The sequence below is a fragment of the Octopus bimaculoides genome, chromosome 12 (genome assembly GCF_001194135.2).
Source record: "Octopus bimaculoides isolate UCB-OBI-ISO-001 chromosome 12, ASM119413v2, whole genome shotgun sequence".
Taxonomy (NCBI): domain Eukaryota; kingdom Metazoa; phylum Mollusca; class Cephalopoda; order Octopoda; family Octopodidae; genus Octopus; species Octopus bimaculoides.
This window is the reverse complement of record NC_068992.1, coordinates 58,191,178-58,200,045: the sequence shown is the minus strand read 5'-3', so window position 1 is coordinate 58,200,045 and position 8,868 is coordinate 58,191,178. Positions and strand designations below refer to the sequence as shown.

At 37.8% G+C, this 8,868-nt stretch overlaps 1 protein-coding gene across 4 annotated transcripts in view; it reads right to left on the bottom strand.

Annotated features, from left to right (window-relative positions):
- The window catches only part of LOC106883607 (tripartite motif-containing protein 2), a 209,019-nt gene that overhangs the window by 45,457 nt on the left and 154,694 nt on the right, over window positions 1-8,868 (bottom strand). The gene's annotated exons all lie outside the window — the stretch shown is intronic.

Here is an 8,868-nt window from a genome sequence, read left to right as displayed (position 1 = left end):
TATATATATATATATAATCCATCCAACAACGTTGTTTTCGTTTTCTTTCGCTCCCTTATTCAATCTTCAATTGTTCTCTATCACAGCACATCAGCAGTTAAAGCTTCATCTACACATTTTCATTTTTACTTAGCTTCATTTATTTCACAGAATTCAAGTTCTTGTTACTTTCTTTCGCGTTCTTCCCACCACTGCCACTCTTTCTTTCTTTCTTCATCGTTTCTGAAACTCTAATAACCCCCACTCTCTCTTTCTCTCTCTACCTTTCTCACCTTCTTTCTCCATTTCTCTTCCTTTCTTTCACTTTCTAGTCACTAATCTCTTTCACGTCGCTCTATAAATTTTATCTATCTATCTATCTATCTATCTTATTTTTAGCCCTATCGTCCCCACTCACCTCCTCGTCACCCAATTGATTAAACTAAATAGTTCTATTTTAATGGACAAAAGAAAACCTATCCAGACGGAACAGAACTGAACAGGTCCTTCCTTCCTTCCTTCCTGGCTGCTATCGTCTAACCTCGAACAGCATTTACTGCAGACTAGACACTTGGACTTCATATTAAAAGCCAATTTCAATGCTTGTTGTTAACCACATCCGTTACAGCCACGATTACGACCATGACCACCACGACGACCACTGTCACTGCTTCTGCAACTACCACGACTACGAACCAACAACAGCACATCGACAGCACTCCTATCCCACCCAGGATCATATCTGCATAATCCTCACATTCACCACAGTTGCCATTACCACTAAACTATTAACAGTCTTTGTTGGTGAAACACTACCACAAAAGCCATTATGAAAAACATGAGCAACCAACAAATCTGTCACCATAACCACCAGTCTGCCTCCACAATTATCATAAAGTTTTTAGCTATTTCAAAATATCAAGAATAATGTGTATTTGAGGAAAATAACCCACCTACAAGCACATTCTGACCCTTCCATGCTCCCTACTGTTTACAGTAGGGAGCATAACCAAAGCCATCCACACACCACCAATTACCCTCACCAGACATCTTTGTAGACTACAACTTGGCCATACCTACATTGTGCCCTCACCGACTCCCCCCACACACCGTTCAAAATGTCAACACCACTTCCTTTAGTTTTCTTCAGCAGCAAACTTAAACTAGAAACATGTCAGTCAGCTGAAGAAGTAGGCAGCTGCAGCTATTTGCAGCCAGTCGGTGCACACAATTGTAAGTGTCATCCATTTTCACCGATTTCCTTGCCAGGTAAATAAATGTAGAGAAAATTCTTTAAGGAATTGTGGTAACGACAATAGTGATGACTGTTGTGTTAGTGGTGGTTGTTGTAGTGGTCAGTCATGTGGGTAAAAAAAAAAAAAAAAGGTTTAAGAGAATAAGAAGCAGTAATAAAAAGAAGAAAGAAACATTTTGCCCTTTATCCTTTCAGGTTTAATAAAGTACTAGGGTCTATTTATCATTTTCTGGCATACAAGTTGAATTTTTCAGACCAAAATTTACAATGAAGAAAAGTAGGTTGACATACACCAAGATAATTTTGGTGGACTAAAAATTTCATCTGAAATGCAGCAGGATTTCGAAAGATAGAGACAATACTTGAATGTTTACACTACATGTTTACACTATATGCTACGTCAACTTGTAAACTGGAAAGACAGTAAGCATCTAACTCTTTCAGCCCTGGTGCCCATGTTAGAAGCAGTTACATGAAGGCAGAGGATTGGTAGAACTATTAGAGGGTTAGACAAAATATCTTGTAGCATTTAATTATAGCTATTTAATGATCTGAGTTCAAATTTCACTGAGGTCAGATCTGGCTTTCATACTTTTGGGGGTCAATAAAATAAAACTGGAGCTGATATGACCAACTAACCCTCTTCCCTATAAATTTCTGGCCTTGCACTGAAATTAGAAACAGCAGAATGTAATGATAACTTCAGAAAGATGCTTTGTGGTAGTTTTTCCAGCTCTCTGAATTCAAATCCCACTGCATTCATTCTTTTAGGGTTGATTAGAATAAAGTACCAGTATAGTATTGAGGTGTGGAGGAAATGGTGAGCCCTGACTGTGCTTTTGTGTAGTTGAAAGAGACACTAGCAATAGATGAGGTGTCTAGTTTGCATGTAGATGATGCTTGGAAGTGGAAGCTTAGAAGAGTGGTATCAGCTAGGTAGAAGTGGGTGTGGTTGGTATAACAGCAAATAGGTTGTTGACACAATAAGGTGAATAGTATGAAAGACAAAACTGAACCATGAGGAACACCATAGTTTTTAGTCTGCAAGTCAGAAACAAAGAGAGAGAGAGAGAGAGAGAGCAAGCAACATTACCACATGATGCAAATGGCACAATCTGGCAGGAAACTACCCATTCAAGAGACAAGAGACATGTGGTAGTTTTACTAAGAGATTAGTGGCCCAGACACAGTTTACTGCTTTTGCCAAACTCTGGAGAGTGGAAGGCTACTGATGCATAACAGAAGAGAGTCGGACACCAGTAGATCTGACTCTACAAAAGCCACACTGATGGTCATTAAAGAAGAGGGATTCAAGGTGTTGGAGAAGGCCCTTGCTAATGGCTGTTTCCATCATTTTGGGGATGCTGTGAATGAAAGATAACCCTAAAAACCAGGGACTGCCATAACTGGACTACCTTTAAACATAGGTATTACAACAACAGTCTTTGGGGAAACTTGATAATGTCTTGACATTAATCAGAACTGGTAAGCATTATTTATACATTAGTGAATTTAGCCAGAACATATCAAGCACGATTTTATATACACAAGAGAATGTGAATTAGCATCAGTAAAATGTCATGTGGGAGAGGGGAAAACAAAACTGTATCATTTGATGTGCTGATAAAACATCAGTTAATAATAGTGATAATGCTCATCAGCATTATCAGAGTGCATGGAAAATAACTTGAACATCATGGGTGTCACCCCAGACTGATCAAGGACGGGGAAACATGAGTGATTGAGAGGGACAGAAAAAGAAGAAGCGAAGGTGTAATGTAAGATGTAATGAAGAAAACAAAAAAATCACTCCAGTGTTGATGGAGAACTAACTAGCTAGTAATATTGTTTTGTTGGCAGCCAAAATTATTTCCGTTAGTGTAAACATCAGAAATGAACACTTTGGACAGCCAGAAATATTCTGCATTTGGTAGACAGATAGATATATTGGCAATTGACATCAGTAAAACTCTTCAACACTAATTTGTCATTAACATTTTCAAGTGTAGAGCTGCCACCAGCCAAGACAGCTTCTATATATAACTAAAACTCTAAGGAGTTAATTATTTTTTCTTTAGCCATTTCCTGGTTGCTGACAGCATGGCCATTGTACAGAACCTGATATAAAGAAGCCACATCTTTTGCAGGCAGCAGCTATTATAGTTATTACATAACCATAAACTTTTAACCTTTGTTAACACTACACCAATCAGCAAAATTTGATGATGAAATTGCTAACATGCCAGACTTCTGGCTTTAGGTTGAGTTCAAATGCTGCCAAGGTCAACTTTGCTAGTCATCCTTTTAAGGTCAATAAAATAAGCACTGGCTAAGCACTTGGGGTGGGGACGGGGACAGTGTAACTAACTATCTCCTCTAAAATTTCAGACCTTCTGCCTGTATTAGAATTATTATTTTTTTAAAGGTGGTGCCCTGGCATGGCCATAGCCTCTAGCTGAAAAAAGTAACAAATGACAATTCAATTGGACTGGGTTTCGCTAACTAGTAAGACCTGTTGGCATTTAACTTTCAAATTACTTTCAAATTATTGCAACAATATTCATTAAAAAATATAACCCTCACATCTTCCACCCATATTCACCTTTATAAAATGTGGGACTGGAAAATCCATTTAGAAAATTCATGTTCAACATTAAAACAAGGCTATACACAGCTAACCTCATCATTCTTACTACTTTGTCCCTCTCTTTCTCACTAATCCCTGACTCTAAACCCATCCCTTTACATAATCCTTTTCCAGTGTCAACTCTTTTAGGCTCTTCACTATCAACCTCTCACAACAACACACACACACACACATACAAATATACATATATACTAAAGCATTAATGTTGAAGTTTGGTTAGAGAGCGACCAATGTTTTCACATCCACAAAATTTAACTCTTCAGAGTTCAATTTGCCTTTGTATAGAGTCTGATGCGGTGTGCACAAAGCTATGCTCTTTTCACCTTGCCTAAAATCATCTTTCCTAGGCTCACAAACTGCAAGGCAACCTCACTAGTGCTGGTGCCAAGAGAAAAAATCACTCCATGCCAGCATGGGAAATAGACATGTGATGATCATTTTGTTCTGCATATTCAATTTTGTATTTTGAGATACAGAAATATGTGATATTCTTGCAAATGTGGAAATCATAAATATTTTATATATACCTGAAAGTGTAAAGTGAATGAGAAAAACAGCATAAATTATGAAGATGGAATTTAACAGAAGGAGAGATCTACCATTTCCACCACCCTCTTTTCAAAGAAAATTTTGAATGTTGCCAGTTGTTATACCCATGAAAGTGGTGTTAACAAAGGAAAATATAATAAGTACTTCTATTAAATATAACACTATATTTCACAAACAGACAGAAAATTTAAAAAAAAAACTTTATGAACATTATAAGATAATATTTTCAATATGGGAATTCCATTAGAAAAGATTCTAATTGCTTGAACATCATTCAAGACAGCTCATTATATATAAAGGAAATTTAAATGATTCCTTTGAAGAAATATTTATAGGATACATTAGGTATAAATACATTTAGTATATATTATATATACTAAATACTACTATATCTTATATATTCTGTTCCATTAAACACACACACACACACACAGATATATATTGAAACTGGTAACTGCTTAGTAAAAAATGTAAATACTGTCTTTCTTTTTTCCGCGATAAAGTTCTCTAAGCGTTTTCATATATTAAAAGTAACATTTCTTTTTTAAATACATTAGTGGACAGAGAGTATATAATCAGGAAGAAGTCTTGATTCAGTTTTATTCCTTGAAAATATCATTATTTATAAGGTATGATAAAAGGAATGTGTTAGAGATCTTCAACTATGCAAAAGTTGTAAAGTACAATTTCATAAACATTAGGAAATTCTTGCTCCATAAAATACTAAAACGCCAGTCTTATATAATTTAGGTTGAAGTATTTTTCTAAAGGTAGCAACAGCATAGGTAATGAGAGTTAAGTAAGGTAAGACTTGCTAATTGAAAAATATCAGTGAGAAAGAATCGTTAAAACTGGAAAATCCATTTAGAAAATTCATGTTTAACATTAAAATAAGATTATGCGTTTGATGGGAAGCATGTACTGTAACCTATATATTACAGGAGATGTAGAGTAGTGTGTTTGGTGTTGGGGGTGCCCCTAGTATTTGACTTGTGTCTATTCCATTAACCCCAGAAGGATGAAAGACAAAGTAATTGATTACAAAAATGCAAAGATGTAGATAAATACTGTGAGGCCTAATTCTCTATCATGATCTGGTTCTGTACAAGACACATCCTCTCTCCCACATGCTTGCTATATGTCAGTTCTCTACTATATAACGGTTGTATACCAGCTCTCTACTGGTTCTTTTCTATGCAATGCCCTGGATATGACCTTAAACTGCATAATACGATAGTGGAGACCTGCTTCTTGAGCTCCAGGGTTTTGAAGCATGTGGAACCACCTCTTGACTCCTATTGCATCTAAGTCTACTCTAACTTGGAGTTGTAGCACTTGTCAGGGTCCCAGATACGGTGGGGTTAAGTAGCCTATTAGGGCATGTGAAGACTGAATCTGGTAGACACTGCAGAAGAAACCTACACGGTTAAACAGAAGGGAATGCTGATGTAGCAACAAGTTGAGAAGGACAGAGAGCAAGACGAAGCAAGTAAGACATCTTGATCATCCACTACATCTGTCTTCATTCCCATTTGTCATGACCCAGTTTTGTCCCTGGATTGAAGTTGGTCATGGACAAGAGTGAGGTTGATGGTGCACAACTGATCTTCACTCTTAAAATCATCATGCAAGTCATCCTTGAAGATGGTTCTCATTGCTCCGACAGAAAAACGACCATGCTCTGGCTCATTATGGCTCCCTGCCATGCACTGGCCCTCGACTATGCACTCGCTCTCTGCTATGTATGCAATCAAACAATGACCTTGATACAAACAATACTCAATTTCAAACAACAGCATCAACATTAATAATTGTTTCTAACATGGGCCCAAGGCTTGAAATTCGTGGGAGTGGGGTTAGAAGATGAAATCAACCTTAGTACTTGACTGGTACTTTATCAACCCCAAAAGGATCAAAATAAAAGTTGGCCATGACAGGATTTGAAACCCAGACAATAAAGAGTCAGAACAAATACCACAAGTCATTTTGTCCAATGATCTAATGAGTCTACCAAACTACTATCGTTAACTATAACATTAATGATCCTTTCTACTATAGACATGAAATTTTGAGGGAGGGAGGGAGCTAGTCAATTACATTGACCCCAGTACTCATCTGGTACTTATTTTATCAACCCTGAAAAGTTGAAAAGCAAAATTGACCTCAGCAGAATTTGAACTTAAAACAAAGCCAGGAGAAGGGCTGCAAAGCATTTTGTTCAGCATGCTGAGACTTCTAGCAGCTCACTGCCTTCCTAACATTAACAATGAAAGCATAAACAAAACCAAGACAAAGAAGTCTATAGGGCAGTGACCTAAGCTACAATAACAGTGACTAAATACCCACTCAAACAAGAACCTTACCCTCTCAAGTACTAAGAACAACAAGACCATCACTTGTTACAGTCACCTCTTTCCCACCACTAAATATCTCCCCTCACACTCTTACAGAACATCCCCCTCTATCCCCTCTGTTCTACTTATACTGCTCACCACTGTTCCCTGTGGGTAAGCTCCCCAATTCATCTCCAACTCTCTATCTATCTATCTATCTATCTGTCTGTCTATCTATCTGTCTATCATTATCTATCTATCTATCTATCTATCTATCTGTCTATCTATCTATCTCCTCTATCTCTCCATCTTTCCTTTTATTTCCTACTGAGGTAGCCAAGTATCTCCCCCATAGTAAGATTCCTATCTCTATCCGTCTATGATATTCTAATCTTTCACCAGGCACAAAGCCACTACTTAGCCACATCTGTGCCTTATTAAAAAGAAAAAGAGCCACTGGACAATGTATTTTTAAACATAGAATAAATATAAGAAGGCCATCATTGGAAGGTCTTTCATTATATATTTTCAGTCAGATTGCTACTAATACAGCTCTGATGAAAGTTTCAGTTTCCAAAATAAATTTCTTCATGACAGAAAGAAACTATACAATATCAGTCACTTCCAACTGTTCCAAAAGATTTCCACAGAGAAAATACATTTTTCTGAGAATAACAATTGTTCTTTAGACTAAACACACAATCTTGCAATTTTTTTTCCTGTCTATATTACTATGTCTATAATACTATGTCATTTCTGCTACAGCAGCAATGTCTGTATAATTGCCAGCTGCTTTTGTTGCTAACCGTTTCCTTTGTAAAGCTTTTTCACTAATGTCATCACAAACTTCAGAATATTAACCTTCCCACTCAATCCAGACAAAAATAATATGTGGTAAGAAGCTTGCTTTCCCGACCACGTTTCCAGGTTCAGTCCCGCTGCGTGGCACTTTGGGTAAGTGTTTTGTACTATAACCTCAGACCAACCAAAGCCTTGTGAATGGATTTGGTAGATGGAAACTAAAAGCCCATTGTATATGTGTGTGTGTGCGTGCGTGCGTGTGTGTGTGTGTGTGTGTCCCACCACCACTTGACAATCAGTGTTGGTGTGCTTGCATCCCTGTTAACTTAGCAGTTCAGCAAAAAGAAACCAATAGAATAAGTACCATGCTTAAAAAATAAGTATTGGGGTCAATTCGTTTGACTGAAAATTCAAGCCAGAGCCCCAGCATGGCCGCAGTCTAACGGCTGAAACAAGTAAAACATAAAATAACAGTAGCATCAATGAACTCATTAGCAATGCAAACACTGTGCTATGATACACAAAACCAGAGACAGACAAACAGATAATAAAAAACAAAACTGAGAAAGAGAGAATGTTTGCTAGGACAATAATTCACCATGCTCATCTCTGATGCAGTCACTATAAGAACTTATAGGCAGGAAGAAACTTCCAAGTGGTCATTTAAACTGCTATATATAGCAGCCAAATACGCATCAAACCACACACTGCCATGTTAAATAAGGCTGGACACATTGGATAATGCAGTCCTAGATTTACTATGTCAGAAAAATAAGATGATGTGGTTATGGCTGGAGAGCTTAAAATGCATCCTAGTCTTAGAGGAGTTACACGGTGTCCCTGTATTGTGTAGTAGGTGGCTAAAATAGTTGTTGACAGACAGGAAGAGCATCCATCCAAAGAACACTGCCTCAGAAAACCCATTCCACCAATGCTTGTGTGGGAAATGCTGATGAAGGTGGTGGCTGCAGTGATTGTGATGGTGGCAATGATGATTATTGCTAGCCAGCTTGATCAGGTCAGACTTGGTGGGTTAAACAACCAGGCATATTGAAACATCCCCAACAGTGGAACAGATAGAAAAACCGTGTGGTAAGTAGCTTGCTTACCAACCACAGGGTTCCGGGTTCATTCCAACTGCGTGGCACCTTGGGCACGTGTCTTCTACTATAGCTTCGGGTCGACCAAAGCCTTGTGAGTGGATTTGGTAGACGGAAACTGAAAGAAGCCCATCGTATATATGTATATATATGTGTATGTTTGTGTGTCTGTGTTTGTCCCCCCAACATCGCTTGACAACCGAT